Source organism: Pelodiscus sinensis, chromosome 1 (assembly GCF_049634645.1).
Source record: "Pelodiscus sinensis isolate JC-2024 chromosome 1, ASM4963464v1, whole genome shotgun sequence".
Taxonomy (NCBI): domain Eukaryota; kingdom Metazoa; phylum Chordata; order Testudines; family Trionychidae; genus Pelodiscus; species Pelodiscus sinensis.
Window position 1 is genome coordinate 206070678 of NC_134711.1, and position 16233 is coordinate 206086910.

The following is a 16233-nucleotide window of genomic DNA, read 5'->3' on the forward strand; positions in this document are numbered from 1 at the left end:
AAAACCTCTTATGCAAAAGGGATCCAAAGAGGAAATGCAAATGCGAGCGTGACATATGCAAATCAGTGCTCCAAATGAGGTGTGCTGCTTACTGGGAGCTCGAATTCAGGATGTGACTGAGAGGCTTACAAAACTGATCAAACCTTCGGACCGCTACCCCTTCCTGCTTCTCCATGTGGGAACTAGCGATACAGCCAAGAATGACCTTGAGCGGGTTACTGCAGATTATGTAGAGTTGGGAAGAAGGATCAAAGAATTTGGAGCGCAAGTGGTGTTCTCATCTATCCTCCCTGTTGAAGGGAAAGGACTGGGTAGGGATCGTTGAATTGAGGAAGTAAGTGTGTGGTTGCACAGGTGGTGTCAGAGAGAGGGCTTTGATTTCTTTGACCATGGGACTCTGTTCCAGGCACGAGGATTGTTAGAAAGAGATGGGATCCACCTAACAAAGAGAGGAAGGAGCATCTTTACAGGCAGGATTGAAAACCTAGTGAGGAGGGCTTTAAACTAAGTTCATTGGGGGATGGTGACCAAAACCCTGAGTGGAGTGGGGAAGTTGGATACCAGGAAGAAATGCAAAGAGGAACGAGCAACAAAGGTGGACCCCTGATTCGAATGCAGAGGATAGGGCTATCAACTGGTTATCTAAGGTGGTTGTACACCAAAGCAAGAAGCTTGGGTAACAAACAGGAAGAATTGGAGGCCCTGGCCCAGTCCAAGAACTATGATTTGATTGGGATAATGGAGACTTGGTGGGATGACTCACATGACTGGAGTGATGTCATGGAAGGGTCTAAACTGTTCAGGAAGAACAGGCAGGGAAGAAAAGGAGGAGGTGTTGCACTGTATGTAAGAGAGCACTATGATTGTTCAGAACACCGGTATATAGAGGGAGTAAAGTCTGTTGAGAGTCTATGGGTCAAGTTTAGAGTGTAAGCAACAGCAGTGATGTTGTGGTTGGTGTCTGCTACAAGCCGCCAAATCAGCTGGATGAGGTAGGTGAGGCTTTCTTCAGAGAAATGAGAGAAGTTTCCAGATCGCAGGCCCTGGTTCTCATGAAGGGCTTTAATCACCCTGACATCTGTTGGGAGACAAATATGGCAGTACACAGGCAATCCAGGAAGTTTTTGGAGAATGTTGGGGATAACTTCTTGGTACAGGTACTGCAGGATCCAACCAGGGGCTGTGTGCAGATTGACCTGCTGCTCACAAATAGGGAGGAACTAATAGGGGAAGCAGAGGTGAGTGACAACCTGGGAAGCAGTGATCATGAGATGGTAGATTTCAGGATCCTGACCAAAGAAAGAAAAGGGAGTAGTAAAATATACACCTTGAACTTCAGAAAAGCAGACTTTGACTCCCTTAGAGACCTGATGGGCAGACTCCACTGGGATGCTAACATGAAGGGGAAAGGAGCCCAGGAGAGCTGGCAATATTTTAAAGAAGCCTTATTGAAGGCACAGAAAGAAACCATTCCAATGTGTAGCAAGAGAAGCAAATACGGTAGGAGACTGGATTGGCTTACCGGGGAAATCCCTGGTGAACTTAAGCACAAAAAGGGAGTTTACAAAAAGTGGAAATTAGACAGATGACTAGGGAGGGGTATAAATGTATAACTTGAGAATGCAGGGGAGTTATCAGGAAGGCGAAAGTGCAATTGGAATTGCAACTCGCAAGGGATGTGAAGTATAACTTCTGTGCCAGGGAAGATAATGGAGCAAGTAATTAAGGAAATTGTCTGTAAACACTTGGAAAGTGGCACAGTGATAGGGAACAGCCAGCATGGATTTGTAAAGAACAAATCATGTCAAACCAATCTGATAGCTTTCTTTAATAGGATAACGAGTCTTGTGGCTAAGGGAGAAGCGGTGGATGTGGTATACCTAGACTTTAGTAAGGTGTTTGATATGGTCTCGCATGATATTCTTATCAATAAACTAGGTAAGTACTACTTATATGGGGCTACTATAAAGTGGGTGCATAACTGGCTGGATAACTGTACTCAGAGTAGTTATTAATGGTTCACAATCCTGCTGGAAAGGCATAACAAGTGGAGTTCCGCAGGGGTCTGTTTTGGGACCGGCTCTGTTCAATATCTTCATCAACGATTTAGATATTGGTATAGAAAGTACGCTTATTAAGTTTGCAGATAATACCAAGTTGGGAGGGGTTGCGACTAATCTGCAGGATAGGGTCATAATTCAAAATGACCTGGACAAATTGGAGAAGTGGTCTGAGGTAAATAGGATGAAGTTTAATAAAGACAAATGCAAAGTGCTCCACTTAGGAAGGAACAATCAGTTTCATATATACAGAATGGGAAGCGACTGTCTGGGAAGGAGTACTGCAGAAAGGGATGTAGGTGTCATAGTGGACCACAAGCTGAATATGAGTCAGCAGTGTGATGCAGTTGCAAAGAAAGCAAACATGATTCTGGGATGCATTAACAGGTGTGTTGTGAGCAAGACACGAGAAGTCATTCTTCCACTCTACTCTGCGCTGGTTAGGCCTCAATTGGAGTATTGTGTTCAGTTCTGGACACCGCATTTCAAGAAAGATGTGGAGAAATTGGAGAGGGTCCAGAGAAGAGCAACGAGAATGATTAAAGGTCTAGGGAACATGACCTATGAGGGAAGGCTGAAGGAATTAGGTTTGTTTAGTTTAGAAAAGAGAAGATTGATGGGGGACATGATAGCAATTTTCAGATGTCTTAAAAAGGTATCATAAGGAGGAGGGAGAAAACTTGTTCATCTTGGCCTTTGGGGATAGAACAAGAAGCAATGGGCTTAAAGTGCAGCAAGGGAGGTTTAGGTTGGACATTAGGAAAAAGTTCCTAACTGTCTAACACTAGAATAAATTGCCAAGGGAGGTTGTGGAATCTCCATCTGTGGAGATATTTAAGAGTAGGTTAGATAAATGTCTAGACCATCCCTAACAGACAGTATTTGGTCCTGCCATGAGGGCAGGGGACTGGACTCGATGACCTCTCGAGGTCCCTTCCAGTCCTAGTATTCTATGATTCTATGATAACAAGAGAGGTTTCTACAGGCATGTTAGCAAGAAGAAGGTGATCAGAGAGGTTATGGGGCCCCTATTGGATGAGGGCGGTAACCTAGTGACAGATGATGTGGGGAAAGCTGAAGTACTTAATGCTTTCCTTGCCTCTGTCTTCATGGACAAGGTCAGCTCCCAGACAAATGTGCTAAGCGACGCAATATGGGACGAAGGTGGACAGCCCTTTGTGGGGAACTATTTAGGAACTATTTAGAAAAGCTAAACATACATAAATCCATGGGTCTGGACTTAATACACCCGAGGGTACTGAGGGAGTTGTCAAGTGTCATTGAGGAGCCTTTGGCCATTATCTTTGAAAAGTCGTGGAGATCAGGAGAGATTCTGGATGATTGGAAAAAGGCAAATGTAGTGCCCGTCTTTAAGAAACGGAAGAAGGACGATCCCGGGAACTATAGGCCGGTCAGTCTTACCTCAGTCACTGGAAAAATCATGGAGGGGATCCTCAAGGAATCCATTTTGAAGCCCTCGGAAAAGGGGAAGATGATCAGGAGTAGTCAGCATGGATTCATGAAGGGCAAGTCGTGCCTGACCAATCTGATTAGCTTCTATGATGAGGTAACTGGTAATGTGGTGAAGTCAGTGGATGTGATATACCTTGACTTTAGCAAGGCTTTTGATACGGTCTCCCACAATATTATTGCCAGCAAGTTAAGGGAAGTGGATTGGATAAATGGACGGTAAGATGGATAGAAAGCTGGCTGGAAGGTCAGGCCCAGCGGGTAGTGATCAACGGCTCGATGTCAGGATGGCAGTCAGTTTCTGGACGGGTACCCCAAGGTTCAGTTCTGGGACCAGTTTTGTTCAACATCTTTATTAATAACCTGGATGAAGGGATGGATTGCATCCTCAGCAAGTTTGCGGATGACACTAAGCAATGGGGAGAGGTAGATTCACTGGAGGGAAGAGATAGAGTCCAGAGTGACTTAGACAAATTGGAGGATTGGGCCACAAGAAATCTGATGAGGTTCAACAAGGACAAGTGTAGAGTCTTGCACTTGGGATGGAAGAATCCCAAGCATTGTTACACGCTGGGGACCAACTGGCTAAGTAGCAGTTCTGTAGAAAAGGACCTGGGGGTTACAGTGGATGAGAAGCTGGACATGAGTCAACAGTGAGCCCTTGTAGCAAGAATGCTAATGGCATATTAGGTTGCATTAAGAGGAGCGTTGCCAGTCTATCCAGAGATGTGATTATTCCTCTTTATTCAGCTCTGGTGAGGCCATATCTGGAGTATTGTGTCCAGTTCTGGGCCCTGAATTACAGGAAGGATGTGGATGCATTGGGGAGGGTCCAGCAGAGGGCAACCAAAATGATTAGGGGGGCTAAAGCATATAACCTACAAAGAGAGGCTGAGGGAGTTGGGTCTATTTAATCTGCAGAAGAGAAGAATGATGGGGGATTTGATAGCAGCCTTCAACTTCCTGAAGGGAGGTTCCAAAGAGGATGGAGAGAGGATGTTCTCAGTAGTGACAGATGGCAGAACAAAGAACAATGGTCTCAAGTTGCGGTGGGAGAGGTCCAGGTTGGATATTAGGAAAAACTATTTCACTAGGAGGGTGGTGAAACACTGGAATGGGTTACCAAGGAAAGTGGTGGAGTCTCCATCCCTAGAGGTGTTTAAGTCTCGGCTTGACAAAGCCCTGCCTGGGTTGATTTAATTGAAAGTGGTCCTGTCTTGGGCAGGGGGCTGGACTTGATAGCCTTCTAAGGTCTCTTGCAGCTCTATGATTCTGTGATTTGCATTTCCTCTTGCAGAAAAGCCTCGCGGTATAGATGTAGCTTTAGGGGTAAAGGAAAAAATCTTGGCAATTCTCTGTCATCTGAGGAAGGGCACTCAGAGTGATAAGGAGCTGTCTGCTGCAGGCTTTGTACTTTCAAAGGCTTGCTACAAGCACATTTACTTCAATAGAAAGTCTGTCAAATTCCTGGAATTTATTTTCTTGGAATTAATAACTCTAATAGCTTTATTACCGATTGGAATGAACACCATTTTTGAGTTGCAGAGATTACAATGCCATCTTCCCTGGGCACCAGTGTTTTATTATTTTCTAGATAAGAGGACTGCATCTGAATTACTCAGTATCGTGTCACTGCTCTTCTCAGTTTGAAAGACTTTATTAGTAAATAAAGAAAATTCCTATAGGAAACAAAACAGTCATCAATTTTCCAAGATAAAAGTATTATGAACAGATTTTTATCAGCCTCAAGTAATACAAGATCAAGGACTATTATACTGTACCTAAAATATTGAAAAAAATGTAATGTCTTAAAGAAACAATAGATTGAAATTAATAAGCTTCTTTTTCCAGAGTTCCCAGTCATTAACATTGGTAACTGACTTTTTTACTCTGTTCTTTGGCATTCCACAATTTATAAAGCTTATGAATCTTAAAGGTGAGCAGCAAAGCTAAAATGAAAGCTCGAGTTAGGGTGAGAAGTGGCAGTGTTACCTGCAGAAATAAGTAAACTGTTTTAAAAATGATTTCCTCCTCATTTTCCCTTAAAATTCTCTGTCACGTCCTGCTTTGCTGAAAGATCTGTTTGAGGTTATCAGTTATGTCACACACTGTCTAATGCAATCCATTGAAAACCGCTCTGATCTGATTTATACCTAATCTTGTTTTGCTTCTAAAATAGAACCACCCCCCAGTGAATAGCAATGGACAAGTGACAATTTCTGTCCTCCTTTTCAGATGATACAAAGTTTATATTGCTTACAGAAGCCCTCTTCTTAGCTAAGGGTTCTCTCCCTACCCAGGGCTAGAACACACTCCAAGACTACTTCTCACTTGTAGCTTCTGCAGGAAGCTTCTGTAGAAGAGTGGCCTATAACAGCTCCTCTGCACTACAGACAGACACTGCTTGGGTCTCCAGAGAATTCCAGGTGGTTGCTTTTCCTAATTAGTGATGGTGACATAAACACCACCCTATACCGAAAACCTACCAATCACTATGCTTACCTACATGCCTCCAGCTTCCATCCCAGACACACCACACGATCCATTGCCAAGCACACCACAGCCAAGCACTTAGGTACAACAGCATTTGCTCCAACCCCTCATACAGAGACAAACACCTACAAGATCTTCACCAAGCATTCTTAAAACTACAATACACACCCGAGCAAGTGAGGAAACAGATTGACAGTCGGACATGTACCCAGAAACCTCCTGCTACAAGACAGACCCAACAAAGAAAATAACCAAACACCACTGGCCATCACCTACAGTCCCCAGCTAAAACTTCTCCAGTGCATCATCCGTGATCTACAACCCATCCTGAACAATAATCCCTCTCGGACCTTGGGAAGCAGGCCAGTCCTTGCCTACAGACAGCCCGCCAATCTGAAGCAAATTCTCACCAGCAAACTATACACCATACCACAGTAACTCTAACTCAGAAACCAATCCCTGCAACAAACCTCGGTGCCAACTCTGCCCACGTATCTACGCTAGCGACACCATCACAGGACCTAACCACATCAGCCACACCATCATGGGCTCATTCACCTGCACATCTACCAATGTAGTATACGCCATCATGTGCCAACAATGCCCCTCTGCCATATACATTGGCCAAACTGGACAGTCCTTATATAAAAGAATAAATGTACACAAATCAGATATCAGAAGTGTGAACATATGAAAACCTGAAGGAGAACACTTCAATCTCCCTGGAGACACAGTAGTAGCAGATTTAAAAGTAGCCATCTCGCAACAAAAAAACTTCAAAAACAGACTTCAAAGAGAAACTGCAGAGATACAGTTCATTTGCAAATTTGACACTATCAATTTAGGATTAAACAAAGACTGTGAATGGCTAGCCAACTACAAAAGCAGTTTCTTCTCTCTTGAGGTATGTCTAGACTAGAGGCTTTTGTCGACAGAAGCTCTGTCGACAGATACTGTTGACAAAGCTTCTGTTGATGAATAGTGATAGAAATGTAGCCGTGTTAGTCTGGGGTAGCTGAAGCAAAATGCAGGACAATGTAGCACTTTAAAGACTAACAAGATGGTTTATTAGATGATGAGCTTTCGTGGGCCAGACCCACTTCCTCAGATCAAATAGTGGAAGAAAATAGTCACAACCATATATAACAAAGGATACAATTTAAAAAAATGAACACATATGAAAAGGACAAATCACATGTACATTGGACAAACATCTCAGACACTTTGCCAAAGGATTAATGCCCACAAAACAGATATCAGACAAGATCACAAAGAAAAAACAGTTTCTTGCCATTTTAACCAGAAAGGACACTCTCTCAATGACTTAACCACCTGCATTCTGCTACAAAGACCTTTTACATCTGCACTTGAAAGGGAATCCTCTGAACTGTCATTCATGTTAAAATTCGACACTCTCCAAAAAGGAATGAACAAACACTCGAACTATCTTACCCATTACCAAGATAGCTTCCCCAATTATCGCCTCTAATACCATTAACTCACAAACATCCCACTCTCCCCACCTCTAATATCATCAATTCACAGACACTTACGTTCCTTCCTCCCTCCCCCCCCCCCCCCCGCATTCCCCTCCTGTTCTGAAATGTGATTTGTCCTTTTCATATGTGTTCATTTTTTTAAATTGTATCCTTTGGTATATATGGTTGTGACTATTTTCTTCCACTATTTGATCTGAGGAAGTGGGTCTGGCCCACGAAAGCTCATCATCTAATAAACCATCTTGTTAGTCTTTAAAGTGCTACATTGTCCTGCATTTTGCTTCTGTCAATGAAGAGCATCTAGACTACATCCAGTTCTGTCGACAAAGCAAGCTGCTTTGTTGACATGACAGTGTAGACGAAAAGGACAGTGTAGATGCAATAATGCCTTCTGTCGACAGAACTCGGTAGACAAAAGGCATTATTCCTCGTAGAATGAGGTTTACAGCCGTTGACAAAGCTGCTGATTTCTGTCGACGTTATGTCAACAGAACTCAGTGACAGTATAGACGCAGGTATAGTTTGTCGACAAAAGTCCACTTTTGTCAACACAATCCTGTAGTCTAGACACACCCTTGGTGTTGATACCTCCACATCAACTGCTAGCAGTGGACCACATCCTCCCTGATTGATTTGACCTCTTTATCTCTAACCTTACTCTTAATTGGTACTCCTTTCTTTGTGCCTGTATATTTATACGTGCCTCTGGAATTTCTGCCACATCTGAGGAAGTGGGTCTTTATCCACAAAAGCTTATGCTCCAATAAATCTGTTAGTCTATAAGATGCCACAAGACTTCTTGTTGTTTATGCAGATTCAGACTAACAGGCTACACCTCTGGTACTTTTCCTAGCTGCAATTGTGAGGTGAACTAATCATAGCCTGAGCCCCCACTCCCAGATCTTTGGTGTGATGGGTAGGGAAGCAGTGGAAATGATATGATGCCACATTAAAGCTTTTGTCACTTGTAGTCACTAGTAAAATAATACTGCAGCTGTAGGAAAATCTCTTGCCACATTGCTGCATTGAGTCTGCAGACAGCCTGAGCTAGAAAGGAGGCTACAGATAAGCAGCCTGCAGCTAAGGAAATACCCGGGTTTCCCTAGCAACAGGTTGAAAGCTTAGAATTATAGATAGGGAATCCATGGGGTTTCCCTAGTTACAGACAGTCGCTAAGGAGCATAGAGCATGATGAAACTCCAGACTGGCGGTACAGCAGCACACAGAAGCCTTTCTTGTTTCTGTTGCTGCAGTATGGGGGTATGATTAGGCATCCCCTCACCCTTCCTTAGAATCTTTTCTATGGAATGGGGAGCCGGCAGCCATCATAGGTGGCTCTTCACAAATGCCTGCTGAGAGAAGTGACTATTCAGTACCCCCACTGACAAATTTTGAAGAACAGTGAGCTGACACTACAAGCTGAGACCTGAGAGGATGGATCAGAGGTCATCAAGCGACCAAAGGTGAGAGAGATCCCTGTACTTGTGTGTGTGGGCAGGGAGGGCAGTTTCTGGGATGTTCCTAAGAAGCTGCTTGCTGGGGTCAAAGGTGATCCCTCTAGATCAAAGTGGAAACAAGTTAATATTAATAATTTGGGGTGTCTCTTCCAAAGGGTATGGATTATAATACATCATAATACTGTAATACTTCATTCTTCTAATGTGAACTAAATTGCCTGCTGATTCCACTGTTTCAACTCCAAATTGTACATCTGGTAGCATCTAATAAATATAGTCTACATAACAGGGTTCATAGTCCTGTTCCTAGTCTGAGGCCTGTAATGGTTTGGGGCCTACCTCTGCTTATTGTTCACATGTCTCAAGGTCCATAGACCTTGTGAGCACGATACAGCTCACAGGTGGTGGGAGGACAATAGCTGTGGCATTTATTGCCAGAGGAGATCAGATGTGGGGTAAGGAAACTAACTATGCTGATACTGAAATGGTGGGCCTTACATTTCTGTATGACCTTCCCCTGCTGAAATAACTTCCTTTTGAAAAACAAACAAACCTGAAAGAACAGGAAGGGACAGTCAAATTTGCATATTGGTTGCTTAACAATAAAGATCCTTAATACTTAAATACTATTGTTTGGATCCCACTATGGCTACCTTTAGACTGCAGGGTTTTTTTTTTAAAAGATATGCAAATTACTAACCACAATTTGTATTTTTTTTTTGCAAGAGACTTTCCCAAAATTTGGCCCATCTACACGGAGTCAAATTTTGGAAAACCCTCCTCTTTCACAACATCCCTTATTCCTCCCACCAAGAGGAATACAGGAATGCCAAAAGAACGTGCCTGCTTTTTCGGAAACTGTTTAAAAAAAAGCAGATGTGTTCCCTGGACATGGCAGAGTTTTTCCAGGATACCACAGGTATCCTGGAAAAACTCTGCAGTCTAGGCCTAGCCTATGTCTGTGTGATTCCTTCATATTTAAGATTGGCCTGGAGTCTCCTGGAAAAGACGTCAATCTCCCGGTGACTACTGAAAACAGTTCTGGAGATTTTAATAGGCTATTTTAAGAAAATGACATTTATGTCATGTTGGAAAAACAATTTCCCAGAATAGCCTTAGTCAGAGTTGGCAACCCTATTTATTTTATGTTTGTGTAAAGATTAAAAGGCACAAACCCTTCATTCTAAGGATGTAAGTTGCTTAAGTGTAGATAATTTAGTGTAGATATTTCCTTCCAGTGCCAAAATCTGTAATTACAAAGGACATAGCGTGTAACCCTGTCTTGTTTCCCTATAATACTTTAAAAAGAGATGACTTCATAATGCATTTTTTTCACAGCATCTGATCTACTATAATGCATAGTTATTACATTTATAAAATAGGTAACTCCCCAAACTTCTCTGGATTCTCTAACATGAAGCCACATGCATATCCTCATTAGCTTTTTCTGCATCAGATGATATATCAGCCAAATACTGAACTTCTTTTTAAACTCCCCCACTACGTGCATTGCTTTGCAAAGCAGAACCTTTGTTCAAGAAGTATGTTTGCAATCAGAATTTGACAAAGTCTTTTATCATAAAGTAGGATCCTTCAGCAATTTCAAGTTACTGCTCTGTGAGCACATGGCTGGTACAAAAGAAAAAGGTCCTACTTCATATTAACATAGCCTTTTTTGAGAAAGAACTACGTTAATGTGAAGTAGGTACTGTTTCAATATGGGGTAGGTAGAACATAACTAGCAGAACTCTTCAGGACATTCTGCAAATTTACACTAGCATAAACAATGTATATACTATGGCAGGCGTTCCCAAACTTTTTGACACGGGGACCGGTAAATCCATTCATGAGCTTTCGGAGGACTGGTAACATATATTTGCATATTCATTAAGCAAATGACAAATATGCAAATATGTTGTTTTTGGTCCTCCCAAAGGCCCCAGGGCCAGCTTTAGCAAAGCTTTTGATATGGCAACCCACAATATTCTTACCAGCAAGTTAAGGGACTATGGATTGGAAAAATGGACTGTAATCCAATAAAACCCTGCACCACCACATTGTGTATTGAAAAGGGGCTCATTTATTTTCAGAAAGCTGACACCATCTTTGGAATTTTTTATCCATATTCTCATTCCGGATGGTGAATGCACCAGGTTCCCTCCATTCTGACACATTGTAGTGCCTTTAAACCTCACTGTCAGCAGTGGGGATATTTAAAAGGCACTGCTTTTACATTTTTATTCATGATCTGCGTGCGCCCTGAACTGTCCCGCTCCCCACTGGCCAATTCTCTCCTCTGCTGCCCCCCCCCACACCCTGGGCCAGCCCCACTGTCCCCGCCAGCCGATTTTTTTCCCGATCTCTCCTGGCAAGCCCTGCTGCCCCCACCAGCCCTGCTTCCACCGGCCAGTTCCCCAGCCAGCCTCACTGCCCCCGCCAGCCAGTTCCCCCCCCCCGCGATCTCCCCTGGCCAGCCCTGCTTCTGCCAGCCAGTTCCCCCCCCCCCCCACGATCTCCTCTGGCCAGCCCCACTGCTCCTGCCCCCTCCGGCCAGCCCTGCTTCTGCCAACCGGTTCCCCTTCTCCACCCCGCTCCCCCCCCAGTCAGCCCTGTTTCTGCCAGCCAGTTCCCCTCCCGAGCTCTCCTGGGCAGCTCCACTGCCCCGACCCTGCTTCCCTGCAACCCATATCCAACCCTCCCCTCCCCCTTCCACAGCCAGCAATAAGAGCTCATCTGGTAACCCTCACTATGCCTCTGCCGGGAGCCTAAAACCTATGGCTGCATCCGTCCAGCCCGGCTGAGGGCTTGGGGAACCCAGTGCTGCACAGGCAGTCCAGGAGCCTGAAACACCCTGGCAGCCACGCTGAGGCCTGGTATTTTTTTCCCACTGCCTGGTACTGGGCTACAGCCCATAGTTTGGGAAACGCTGTACTATGGGACCATGTAAAAGTAGCTGAACACTTCTGATACTGGGATATGGCTGCATAGAGATATTTGGTTGTAATTGTACTAATAGCCGTGAGAATCCATCCTGTTGAGAAATGGAAATCAGCATATCTCCCAATGGAGTTGAATGGTTTGCACTGCTTCCTGTGGGAACATTGCATGTAGACTGAGGAACAGCTATGACTTATTTTTGGACCCATAATTAAAATTTATAAATACTAAACAAATGGCCTGGCCACAAGAAAATATGTAGCTTACAAAGCTGTGCCAGTTCTTTATTGTATTTTTGCTTATCCTATAGCCCAGACTATATTTTCCTTCTATTTGTATCTTTTAGCTTCTGGCAATAGATTATCTATGTATGTTCAGTGTGGAGCAGAGCAGGTCTCCATTCCCCCATATGATTTGCTACCATAATATATGTGTTAGACACACATTTAATAGAATGAATAAAGGGTGTGACTTTTACTATTGACGTTCATGGGAACAGAATTTGACCAAGATTGAACTCTTCTAAAAAGCCCACCCACTCTTTCTTAATATTGTTCATAATCTGTTTTTGTCATGAACCTATATAAAGATTTGAGTTAAAATTGATGTGTAGTGAATTAGGTTTTTTCTTTGAAACATGAATTGCTAAAGACTTCCCCCCCTCTTTACGCTTTTTGTTTAAAGGAGAGGCAGTGTTGTTTTAATAGGGTTGCATTGTTGCTCTAATAGCACTTTGTATTTTTTAAATTAAAGTAGGGAAGGAGAAGAAGTGGGGAAGGTCACAGGTGGATTTGAATTCTAGCACAGTTGCAAGTGCTTTGCATTGGTTAAAGCATTTTTAGATCTTATCTCTAATGTAGAGGATATTCTGTACATTGCACATGTAGAATACATGGCATATGTATTTTTGCATAGCCTTAATATATGTCATTTTATAGATTAAAACCATTAATTGCACTTAAAAAAAAAAAGAGCTCTTGTACTTTGTGGAAGAGACTGCATGGCTGCTGCCTGTTATATATGGTAAGACAATAAACAAAGTCTTACCTTCATTCTTGTGGCTCCTTGCAATTTGCCTGGACACTTGTATTCATTTGAAAGAAGGTTAGCTCTCTCTTTAAACTGCATGTAATATGGCCCTTATGAAGTCAATGGCAAAACTCCCATGGATTTCGCTGTGATCAGGATGGCACTTTGGGTGCCGGAAGAATGGACTGTATGTAAATGTAAATGCCATTGTAAATGTCCCCTTTAAAATAAATTATTTAGAGTTTTCAACTGGATTTAAAATGTTATGAGTTCTAGAGAGTCTAGGAAACAATCAAGATCAAAATAGTCAAACCCAAGTGCCTAAAAAAGGGGGGGAGGCTAGATTTTCAGAGACAAATATCCCCAATTGCTATTAAAATGAGTGGGTGTTCATCATCTGATGAGTTTTAGATAACCGAATGTGGATTTAAATGCCTAACTTGAAACATTACACTGCAATAACTTAGTTTCATTGCTTCAAAAGGAATACATTCAGATCTTTGCAATTAGAGCTCTGCAATATTAGTGAAAACTCTGAAATGTTTTTTTGAAAACAAAATTCTTAATAATAAACCTGTTAAAAAGGACCTAAGAATAGCTATTTTTGATAGGCCGTCTCCTGTTTAAATATAGATCTTAGCAATGTTTATCTCATGTTCCCAATACGTCAGCTTTGCAGAATTATTCTGAGGATCAGATACGAGGCACAGTATATGGGTAGAAGGAAAATATTTTCCAATTGTCAAGGTCTCAGATCTTTCACTATGATCATAACATTGATAGACTCAGTTTTATTTGCTTTGAAGGATAAAAATATTTTATTGGATGCCATCATTATTGCAAATGAAACTTTGTTCAACTTTCATATTTGGGCAGTATGATGTTTATTGATAGTCTCAGAATTTATAACTAGTAAAACCACCACAGTTATGACATCTTATGGTAATAGAAATGTATTATCCTTGTCATTTCACTGCCCATAGAAAAATATTGTTTTTTTTTTTCAAGAAGTGATGACAAATATATTCATATAATTGGTAGGTACCTCTGCCACAGTTGCAACTTTGTCTAAAAGGAACAGAGATCTTCTGCAAAAAGGCAAATAGCCTGATTTCATAGCTGGGATGAGATGAGACCTGTGTGTGTGTGTGTGTGTAAGTAAAATAAAAGCAAAAGAAAATTACCCAAATCTAGGCTCCTGGACTTCTGTACATCTTTTCTTCCTCAGTTCTGCATGAGTCACTAGAAACCCCAGAAAAAAAGAAATTACATCAGAGGGTCTAAACTCTGGATCTGAACTTCATACCTTGTAAATACAAAAATAGTCCTGTTTCTTGTTTCAGCCAGACTAGACTAACACGGCTCCATCTCTATCACTATCCAATTGCTATCCTTTGATCCTTATCGGCTTCTTTTTAACTGTCCAGTCTTCAGGTGTTCATAGATTGCCAGTCCTGCCTAATTGTTTTTCCCTTTGTTTTCATACCCTCTGCTCCTTGTTCCCTGCCCCTTCCCTTTTTTCTCCTTCTCTTCCCCCCTCTCTCTTCTCCCCTATTTATTTTGGGTCTGCACATCCTAAACTCAAAACTTGGTCATCTGAAGAAGTGGGTTGTGCCTACGAAAGCTCATGATACCATCTACATGTTTTGTTAGTGAATAAAGTGCTACCAGATCATTTGATGTTTAAGTTTATCCTGTACAGACTAACTCGGCTACCCCCTGAAGCTGTTAGGCAAACTATGTTTGTCTTACAGCATTTTAAAGTGAAGGAGACAACATGTATGACTTAACAAGCAGGAAGATAGCACACTCATATTTAACAAGATAACCAGCTAGTCTGACAGATTGATAGGTATTTTGCGCCCCCCCCCCCAAAAAAAGGTGGTGCAAGATGGCTGACTAGTTCTGTGGTTTGTGGCATTCTCCTCATGCACAACATAAGCAATTAACACATGGAAGGAGACCTTATTTCTTGGAGGACCAAATTAGGGAGGTAAACTGATCATTAGGCTGAAGTAAATTAGACACACTTTAATAATTATATATATATATATATATATATATATATATATATATATGTATGTATGTCTGTGAGTCTCTTCAAGAACGCCTTCTAAACAGTAAGAGCTAGGGCCACCAAATTTGGTATGCAGCTTCCTCTTCTCCTAACTTAAAGCAAGGTGCTTTTGGAGGTACGTGACATGAGTGGCAACTGGGGGCAGCAAGCCTGCAGGGGAAGGCTATCCCACAGACTGTCCTTTGGGGGCAGCTGCACCATCAATGGTATGTCTACACTGTCATCCTAGTTTGAACTAGGGTGGCTAATGTCGGCATTCGAACTTGCAAATGAAGCCTGGGATTTAAATATCCCGGGCTTCATTTGCATATTCCCAGGAGCCGCCATTTTTAAATGCCCCGTAGTTCGAACTACCTGCCCGCGGCACGGACTAGGTTGTTCGAATTAAAGCTCCTAATTTGAACTACTGTTAAACCTCCTTGCAGGAGGACTAACGGTAGTTCGAATTAGGAGCTTTAATGCAAACTACCTAGTCTGTGCCGCGTGTAGCCACAGGCAGGTAGTTCGAACTACGGGGCATTTAAAAATGGCGGCGCCTTTGTTGACCATTCCTGTAAACCTTGTTTCACGAGATATAAGGGAGTGGTCGACAAAGGTGTTCCCTGTTGACCGATCCGCATCTTGACTCGCATGCTGTGCCAACGATCAGCTGAGCCGGCACAGCGTGGCAGCCATTTTTATTTTAATGAAGCAGAGGATATTTAAATCCCTGCTTCATTGACTATGTCGGGTAGCCTATTTTATATGCCTCTGTCAGAAGAGGCATGTAATCTAGACGTACCCTCTGTGTCTCCATCTGTGACCTCTTGTCTTCTAGGGTGCATCTACACTGCATCATTATTTCAAGATAACAGATGGCTTATTGAGAAATCTGTGAACCTCATTCTATGAGGAATAATGCCTATTCTGAAATAGCTATTTTGAAATAAGGCATGTGTAGACTCCACTGCTGCTATTTTGGAATAGCCCCTCACCAGGGCCATTCTAAGTTATTCCTTCCCGTTACTTCCTCGGGCTCTAAATCGCGATAGCATGTCTACATTAGGGAAGCCTGCCGTGGACTAATTTTGAGGTTTCCTTGCTGTGTAGACATGCTATTTTGAAATAAGCTATTTTGGAATAACTACTCTGGAATAGCTTATTTTGAAATAGCTATGCAGTGTAGATGTGTCCCTATTTATATTCTAAGCTCCTTGAGGGCAGGAAATGAC

The 16233-nt window shown here is 42.5% G+C and overlaps 1 long non-coding RNA gene across 1 annotated transcript in view; it reads left to right on the forward strand.

Annotated features, from left to right (window-relative positions):
• Positions 1 to 8436: 8436 nt before the first annotated feature.
• The window catches only part of LOC142827003 (uncharacterized), a 192681-nt gene continuing 184884 nt past the window's right edge, over positions 8437 to 16233 (forward strand). The window contains exons 1-2 of the long non-coding RNA XR_012901330.1: positions 8437 to 8985; positions 12889 to 12939. This is a non-coding gene — a long non-coding RNA (uncharacterized LOC142827003). The remainder of the gene's footprint in view (positions 8986 to 12888; positions 12940 to 16233) is intronic.